Raw genomic sequence first — 9888 nt, 5'->3', positions numbered from 1 at the left:
AGAATAAGAAATGAATGGGAATCAAATGAAGACGATAGAGTTAATGATTCGTCATATCAAGGATATAGAAAGATTCAGAGCTTCGAAAGAAGTGAAGCTAGAGTTAATTCTTCCAGCTGAGTTTTTAATGTCGCTGGTCAGAATAAAAGTGATGGATATACTGGTAATCCCAGATATTTGAGACAAGGTGTTTCGAGTAAAGGAAATGTACCTTGTGCAGCAGGTACAAAAATTAACATTTTGGGAAGTGTGAAATTAATGAATGTGTTTATGTGAACAGAGGGGACACAGAATTGTGAATCGTCCCTAAAATCAGTTGTACCCAACAGTTTTCTATGACATCGTAGTATCGATTCAGCAGGTTTATGGACTTAGTAGTTTGGTCGGATTGACCGTGAGTACAGAGAGATTTGATGAGTTATATGTTCAGCCGTACAGACCATGAGAAGTGGATTCGATTGACACATGAGAAATTGGTAGTTAGAGGCTCGGCCGTACCGACCACGCGGAGTGGATCCGGCCGACGTATTATTGAGATAAGAGTTGAATCAGCCGTATTGGTCATTCTAGTTGACTTCGGCTGATATATTTCTTATTATGTATGATATTACCTAGAGAATGGTAAATAAATGTAGTTGAGACGAGTGTATGTATTTTGCATTGAGTGACAAAATAGTAATGTTATATCTTTGTGAGTGGTTGCCTACTTATCGAGACAACGATGATTTATCAGTATTGCGGGCTGCAGACCGTAATATTAATAACTCATTCGTGGATTCGTTAAGCAAGCAAACCGGTAGGTTATTTTATGTTAGTGTTGTACTTACTTAGAATGTTCAGTAATAATAAAGTATGTATTGGGTCAATTAATTTTATTCCATTAGAGTGATTGTTTATAGTTGTGACTAGATGGAATGTTACGGGAAACCAGTTACTTTCCATCGATCTGGATGACCAGAGATTACTTTTGTAAGTATGCAAAGTGGATTGAGTCAGGCCGTTATTTATGCTGTGAGAGCAAAGAGATTGTTTTTGAAAGGCTGTCAAAAAAAATACTTAGCTCATGTGGTGCTAAATGATGTTGTTTGGAGTAGTGTGAATAATGTCGAAAGGGTTAGACTTTTCTTGATGTCTTCCCTGAAAGTATACCTGGATTGTCTTCAGGCAGAGATATGAGGTTCATTATTGATTTGTTGCCAGGTATAAATTTATATTGGAAATTGGTTCATGATGAGTTAAGGGAATTGGAAATTCAGTTGAAAGAATTGGTTGACAAAAGTTTCATTCAACCTAGTACAACACTTTTGAGGAGCCCCAGTTTGTTGATGAGAAAGAAAATGGATCCTGAGACTGTTCATTGATTATAGACAATGGAGTCGGGTAACGATTGAGAACCGTTATCCATGGTAATGTACTGATGTTTATTTAACCAGCTTAGAAGTAATTGCGAAGATTCAAAGATTGAATTGAGATCTGGTTACTACCAATTGAATATTATAAGTGACGTTGATCATAAGATGGTTTTCTGGACTTGTTATAGTCTTTATGAAGTTTGGTGATGCTATGTGGATACTCATGCTGTTTTATGAGTTGATGGATGAAGTATTCCAATAATGCCTTGATAGATTGATATCATTTTCATTGAAGATATGCTGGTATACTCTAAGCCTAGAGCAGAGCATGTTAGATATTTTAAGTTGATGTTACAAAGATTGAGAGAACGTTGGTTGTATGCTAAGTAGCAAATGCTAAAGTTAGATGAATCAAGTGGCATTCTAAGATTTGTTATATCTGTTTAAGGTATTCAAGTGAATCCTTAAAAGATAGCAGAAATTGAGAATTTGGAACAACCACGAGTCGTAATTGAGATTTGGAATTTCTTAGCTTACCAGGCTATCTTGGATGGTTGTGAAAGATTTTTCAGTCATTGCTTTGTCATTGACGAGACGGTTGAGAAAAGAGGTTATGTATGAGTGGGAAGGAAATTGTGAGCAAAGGATTCAACAACTGAAGTATTTCCTCACTCATGCACGTATTTTGGTATTCCCAGAGAATAGTGGTAATCATAAATTTTTAGTGATGTTTCTTGAATGGTATTGGAGGCATGTTGATGCAAATGTTAGGGTGATTGCATACGTTTCACGATAAATGGAATCTCATAAGATGAATTACCCTACTGGTGATTTGGAAGTCACGATTACCATTCTTGCTGTGAAGTTATGGAGACATTATATTTTAGTGGGAATGCAAGATTTTTTTTTTACGAATCCAAAAAGTCTTCAATATCCATTACTCGGAAGGATTTTGATATGAGGCAGCGAAATTGAATTGTATTGCTTAATGAACATGATTGTACGATCAGGGGGATCATAAAGTTTGTTCTAGCTGAAGCACTTGGTGAGAAGACTACAGTAAGATTAATGTCTGGCACGTTTGCCAAGAGTATCATCTTGTGGATTGAAAACCAACGAAAAAAAAAAAAAAAAATTAAGAATGGAAGATCGAGAAGAAGTTATACTTGTTAAGTAACAAGTTAGTACATTTACTCCAGTGTTGAGTAACAACCTTTCCCAGACAGTGCAACACTACTTATTTGTTTTATGGAAAAGAGAATTGGATTACGGAACTGCTAAGTTTCTTAAGTATGTTGGTTGTGCAGTTTCCGAAGTAACGCCATAAGGACCATGAAATGTGTCACGTGAGTCGGTTTTTGATGACTTGTGAATGGAATGTTTCTGGGTAGAGAAAGATTCGATCAAGAATGAGTTTTAGTAGACCCTGAGACTATGGATGAGTCTCCTCAAAGTATTCATGTGATTAAGTTAACCTAAAAGTAACCAGGAATGACAAAAGAGATCAAGAGACGGATATGCCACTAATCGAGTATATAAGGTAAATGGTTTTATATTTTCGAAGTGTTCACCATTGAAAAGTATAATATGGAGTGGAAAAAGAAGGTCCTGAGAATTAAGATAGAGTAAATGGTAAAAGTTTTGTGAAGGAAATCATTCAGTGGAAGAAAATTACGTGGGAGAAAGAGAATCGGATAAGAGAGATTTACCGAGGTTGGTATGAGTAGATGTTTGGATTGGTTGTGGAATTTCGGGGACGAAATTCTATAAGGAGGGAAGATTGTCACAGCCCGTTCCGGAATTTTTAATTCCGAGGACGTGAAATTACGAAAATGCCCCTAATACGTGGCTAAGGTATAATTTTTACGTTCGTTATATCTAAGCTCTTAAAATTTGGTAAGTAGAGTGGAGACTTAGATTTAAATTTAGGTTAGAATTTTGTAGTTGGGGATTGGGTAGGATCCCACACCCCTCAATTCTCTCCCTCTTTCCCGTACCCTGTCTCTCTCTCTCAGTTCACTCTCTCTCTTCCCTCACGACTCTCTCTCACTCTCAGTTCTCTCTCTTCCTCTCCGACGCTCAACCTCACCCAAAACCACCTAAAACATAAACAAACGTCCAAGATAAGACCACATTTGGACTCCTGGAACTTCCACGATCACGTAGACACCAATTTCAGGTAAGTTTTACTTCGGAAAACCTAGATTCTAAACTCCCCGTGGAAGAGCACTGTTCATGATCTTCTAAATGACTACGTTTTAGGCTAAAACAAGATCACAGCGAGCTTAGTGAGGTCCCAAGGAAGCTCGGAGTGCTTCGTTGGAAGTTTTTGGACGTAAGAACACGGAGATCGACAAGCTCAAAGTTTGGCCGGAGTTTTCGAGGCGTTTTCCGGCGAATCCCCGGCGAGTTAGGAGTCGAGGTAGGTATCAATCTCTTCGTCTCGTCAAGTACTACAACTTTCCTTTTTGTTTCACTCAATTTCGTTGAGTATTGAAGAAGTTATACTCATTTGAAAAATACCCAGTTTCCGGCGACCTCCGAAGCTTTCGAGGCAGTTTCCGGCCAAACCACGGAGAACTAGGTGTTGTGCAAGGTACCATTCTCTTTGTCTCTTCAAGGGCTACAACTTTCGTTTTTTGAATCACTTGATTTCGTTGAGAAATGACAAAGTTATGGCAATTTGAAAAACTGCCCGGAAAACGGCCGCCGGAAAAACCAGTCCGGCGACCCAAGGAAGAAGAAGGTGCTACAGTAAAAAAAAATAAAAATAAAATTATTTTAAAAATATGTCGACGTCCGTGACGTCGAGTAGATCACCGTTGTATATTCATATACCCAATTTGAGCACCGTATAAGAAAGTTATTAAGGATTGTTGGTTAGGTGTTCGAATAACGTTTTATAGTTTTGGTGAAAATGTGAATTGATGATCCGACCGTTGGATCGTCACCAAACTTTGATACGTTGTAATACGTAATATTTGAGGATTATTGGAACTTACGGATTGGGAATCCGAGTTACGGATCTTCCGGAATTGGAATTGTAAGTCCATAATATAAAATGTTAACCGTCACTTAGTTTTGGAAATTGACGGAGATCCGACTGTTGGATGGTAATGAAATTTTAGGATGTTGTCCTAGAGGTATAATGTGGACCTCTGGAAGTTATGGATTTAAAATCTGAGTGGCAGATCTTCCGGATCGATCAACGTAGTGACGTATTTTATATAAGTTATATATTCTATCGATATGAATTCTGAGGTTGGATTTGATTACTATTCTAGGCGGCGATCGTCGTGACGCCTTGATGTGTGGTGCTAGGGAGTTGTTGGACGAACTCCAGGTGAGTGGGCAGTTTTGTTTTCCGTATATATATATACTTGACGTTTCCCAGAAATTGAATTGAAATGAAAATATGTTTAAAATGAAATGCATATGAGTTATGTGGAAAAACGGGAAGTGAAATACCATGCATAGAATTGATATGAAAAGTATATAGAAATGTGAGTTGAAATGCCATGCATGAATTAATATATGATGCATATGTATGAATTGGTGCGGTGGACGCACAGGTAAGAATTGATTTATGATGCATATGTATGAATTGGTGCGGTGGACGCACAGGTAAGAATTGATTTATGATGCATATGTATGAAATGGTGCGGTGGACGCACAGGTGAGTATTTAATTACTGTTATGATGATGATGATATATATTGAGCTCAAATCCTGCACCATGGTTTAGTGCTTATAGTATTCACCGCATCGCACGCTCGCCTTGGATCCAAGTAGATGCTAGTCGTACAGTCCACGCGGAGTGGGTACGACAGACCAGTCGCGAGAGTGTTAGTGAGATTCCGACTGGTGGGTGACCTTAGATTATGTGCACAGATGATTTATGAGAAGCACTAGAGCGTAACTTGTGTGCAGAAGGCCGGACGGGTCACAGAGGTGACTCCGGTAGAGTGATAATGATAGATTTTGAGCTCTAGGTTCAACCGTACAGGGCTATTAGAGGGCCTCCGGTTGATTACTTTCTTGCACCTGATATGATTATTGTTGATGCATCCATACTTAACTGTTGAATTAGACATGGCATGGCATGATTGATAAAGAAAAAAATGTTGAGTTAATGAATTAAAGTATTGAGAATATATATGTATAATTATATTTTACATTTCTGGGAAAATATACAGGTTTTACGGAGAGGGGTTACAACGTTTTGAAAAAATGTTTGGATTTGGAAAATAATGGTTTTACTGACCCACTCAATTTTGGTTTTGCGCCCCTCCAGGTTCAGGAATCACAAAGGTGTGGTGACTACGAGGAATTCAGCGGGGTTCTGACAGAATGGACCAAATTAGGACTCACCTTCGGGTGTATCAACGTATAAATTGTATAATTAAAGCTTCCGTACTGTGCAAATGGTTACGTCACTCTCACGTGACGGCCAGCATGCCCTCCTTCGGGACGGGGTGTGTCATAAACTGTATTGTTCACAAAGCATTTCTAACTCATATTTGACTATTGATTTATCTTTGTTGACTTGTTTTGTTATTTTCATATCAACATGCATTTTTAATCTTTCCTTTTGGATAATATTAATAATATTTCCATAAGTAAGGGTATTATATGGTATGATACATTATTTGTTGATTAAAACTTGCCTGATTTTGTGTGCAAATAAGTTTTGTTATTCATTTATTCATTTTTCTTTCAAAAATGACTCTTTATTGTCTTCTCTAAGCATTACTCTAGACATGTAAGCGTCTTTGTACCACATAAAATCGCTTAAGGTGGGGCATCTTGGATTACTTAGTTGATCATGTATTCTGGAGGTCACGTTACTTGGTGTTCCTATGAAATGTTCAATATAGGGGTTCCATCTTTATCCCTTTTTACTGCATGTTTTATTGCATTTCTGGATTGTTCAGTGAGATGTTTTTCCCACCAGGAATGTAACATTCATGTAAATCCAGTGACTAAGAGACCAACAACTTCTGGTTGACTGAGATTATGATTGGTAACATAACTGCTAGCAACCATTCATGTTGTAATTTGTTTAGAATTTCTTGTTCAGATAAACTATCTATATTTCATTCATAGAGTTTATTTGTCGACACTGAGAATTGACTTTGGAAATTTCTTTCTTCAAATTAAATATCTGGAGGTGTTGTCCTTGGATACCAGTTCTTAGTAAGGCTAGTTGGATTTATTTTGCCTTTGTTTGTTCTTCTTTTTAATTCGAATTTTTGGAAAGCTTCTTCCAATTTTTCGATTGCGTTACTATATTCTGATTCTAAGTTTTCAGAAGTTGTGTCTGATTGTGATTCTTGGTGTCTTACTATATTAGTGGCGTTTTGTTCCCTTTTTAATTCCTTCAACATTTGGTCTATTTTTTCACTAGTAGAGTTTGTTTTTAGAGTTGTTTTACTAGATGAGGCACTTGGGAAATTTACCATGGTTTTTCTTTGGTTATGATTTTTTGTTGTGGTAGTCTGTCTATTTTACTTTTAATTTTATCTAATTGTTTTCCTATGACATGTATGGCCTTTGGTTTGTGAAATTGTTTTGTTCTATGACTGGTTTAATTCTTGCATCTTCTTTAGGAATTTTATAGGGTGTGGCTATTACTTGTGTATTTGAGGTGGTGATTAGTATTGTTTCTTGCGGAGGGTGACTTGAAGAAATTATTGTTTTGTCTTGTTTGACCCAATTTTCTTTTGTGATTAATTTTTTTCTAATTCATAATACTTTTCAACCAAAACGAAAAAGAATACATCAATCTTGTGTTTATTCATGAAGTTTTCCTATTTTTTTGTAAATATCTAATTTTTTTATCTTGGATGTAACTTTGTTTGAATCTTTCTCTCCTTGGTATATTTTCTTCTGTTTCGATGTCAACTTTTAATGATTTCCAATGTATGTAAATGGCTTGCTTAAAACTAATAATTGTTGGTTTACTTCAAAATCAGTTGCTGTTGGTGAAGTTATATCTTTTTGAGTTTGAGTAGTTTTGGTTTGGGCTTGGTTTTGGTAGCAAGGGTAAGCAACCTGGGAGTTTGTCCTAACTGATTTGAGTCTCATATTTTTTAAATCATTAATTTATTCTTGATCACGATCTAATATGTCTGTTAAAGTAGATTCTGAAAAAGAATTTCTAACTGGGATTGACTTAATTCTTGAAGTTGGACGCTCGACCTTCTAGCAAGAGTGTTGAAATAGCAGGAGTATTGAAATTGATTTTAAATGTACCATCAAAGTATTGTTCTATGTTGTCTAGATTGACTAAGTTGTATTGGCATTTTCTTGATTACTTTGGATTAATAAAGTGTGTTCTCTGGCACTTTTGGCTATGGTTTGGAAGTTCATTTTTGTACTTGTGCACTTGTAATAAACTTTGAAAATCAAAGCTCTTGGTTGGACACCTTCCAAGACTTGATAACTAGAGGTTTTTATGTTTAATGCAAGTGCTTTTAACATATGTGGGTCTATTAGGCTTGTTGTGAGGTCTGGGAAACAATCGAGATGGACTAGTCCGTTGTATAGGCTTGACTCGATCATTCCAAGAATGTTTTCACTAAAGTCAGTATCTTGCATCTCAAAGACATAACATGATAAAGGTGTTGAGACCTCTTCTTGTTAATGGTTTTACTGAGATTTGTACAAGACCAATGTGAATGTAATTATAACCGTCTTTTCTATGAGCTCTTATTTGTTCTGCTGTGAATAGTTGACAAGTTTCATATTCTTTATTGAGAACATAAGCTTGCATGACTGTTCTTACTTGGTGTTCACTTTTAAATGAAAAGAGTGACCATTTTTTTCCTATAAATTTCTTTACTAGATACTTTGGGGATATTCCAACCTCCATAGTCGACACTTTCGTCTGACTAAAATTCTAACTTTTGTTCTTCATTCACTATGTCTAGGTTCCTAATTAAATTAGATCTAGAGCTAGTACTGGCAGATGAGTTTGTCTCAAATAGCTGACTCATTTTATCTAGTACTGCGCTCCTTCTGCTCTGCTTATGCCACATCTTCAGGACTTATTGTTTGAATATACATGTGTGTGTGTGTGTGTGTGTGTATAAATTAGTTCTTGATAAATGTATATTATATTGCATGAACTATACGGTTTTTAATTACCACTACTTCTTTTGATCCAGTTCCGTTCGAAGCTAGTGAGTCTATGATCGAAATTCTGAGGTAATTGTATTCGGATAAGCCATACTTTGACCCTGCAAAATCATGATCCCACACAACATTTGCATATTTAATTATGTATCGCAGCAAGTTGAAGCTACTAGAACAATTAATGGTTGTGAATTTGATATCAATATGTGGTGGTGGATCCATATATATAGGAAGGTATTAGGTATGGACACTGATATATACTAGATATTTTTCAATGGGGGAGATTTATAAAATTCGAGCCAACTACATTTTTTGCATCTGTTTGCAGAGAACAACTTTCATGACTCGAATCCACTATCATGTGGCGTCTTATACTATGGAGCAATGGTATGTGAATATAAACTCACACATGTCCTTATTTCATTGCCATAGAACATCATCATGCCAATGTACCGTGCATACAAGTTCTTTTTGTATTTGCATTGCTTTTTTACGATCCAAAAATATGCATGCATGCATGATAGCCAACAGAACTTGCGCATACCTGAGAAAGAAAACGAAAAATATTTGCACGTGGATGAAGTTAAGGTCTTTCGATCAATATGACTAAGAATATAGTATACGGTATGACCATCCTACGACCAGCTCATGAGGAAACCCGGTCGACAGTTCTCAGTTTTCTGATTCACTTTCGTCAATCTCTACGATTAAACAAAATTTTGGGTGATTCTTCAATCAACTCATCTATTTTTCACCAAAAACTATGTTGGCGTCAAAACTCATGTGGTGGGAAGTCTTCAAATTTAGTGTGGAAGAACTGGCACGTGTATTTGTTGTGCTTGTTGATTACCCATGAGCTTGATGAAGAACACGAGTGTTGAGTGTTTGTTGTTTGTTGTTTGTTTTGGCTGTAGAGAGCCTTTAGGTTTTCTCCGAGGGTTTGAACTTGCTTTTGTTTGTCCTTTTTTTTTAGAATGAGCCTCGTATTTGTAGGCAAGGTATTTGGTCTTATTTTAGAATCAACAATCTCGTTATTTGTGGGATTGATTTTCTGATTTGATTTACTTTTTGCTAATTATTTAATTTAGGTCTTAATTAAATCAGAATCTTTAATATAGGAAACTATACACTAATTGTTATAATTTGATCAAATTAGAGTTAATTTGTCCCTTTTGCATTTGATTTGATTTTAATTAAATAAACTAATTAATATAATTTAGTCATTAATTTAGTGAGACTCGATTGTTTAAGGAATTAAACCATAATTGAGGGATTGATCAAATTAGGTCTCAGGTGTCAATATGTATCATTCTCGATTACTCACTTTGTCATGTGCCATGTGTATTTTGTGGGCCCATGACTAGTCAAGTGATCAAACTTTGAATTATTGACTGACGAAA

At 36.2% G+C, this 9888-nt stretch overlaps 1 long non-coding RNA gene across 2 annotated transcripts; it reads left to right on the top strand.

Moving 5' to 3' along the window:
• The first annotated feature begins 3311 nt into the window (after positions 1-3311).
• On the top strand, positions 3312-5840 carry LOC139192177 (uncharacterized). 2 transcript variants are annotated; one of them, XR_011576108.1, is made up of 5 exons: positions 3312-3531; positions 3615-3774; positions 3880-3948; positions 4637-4695; positions 5646-5840. It is a non-coding gene; the product is annotated as an uncharacterized lncRNA (long non-coding RNA). The 2 variants fall into 2 exon arrangements; XR_011576109.1 differs by lacking the exon at positions 5646-5840 and having other exon boundaries at positions 4637-4766.
• Positions 5841-9888: the final 4048 nt, after the last annotated feature.

Source organism: Malus domestica, chromosome 15, assembly GCF_042453785.1.
Source record: "Malus domestica chromosome 15, GDT2T_hap1".
In the NCBI taxonomy this organism is placed as follows: domain Eukaryota; kingdom Viridiplantae; phylum Streptophyta; class Magnoliopsida; order Rosales; family Rosaceae; genus Malus; species Malus domestica.
The sequence above is the reverse complement of the archived record's forward strand: the minus strand, read 5'-3'. Positions and strand labels throughout refer to the sequence as shown.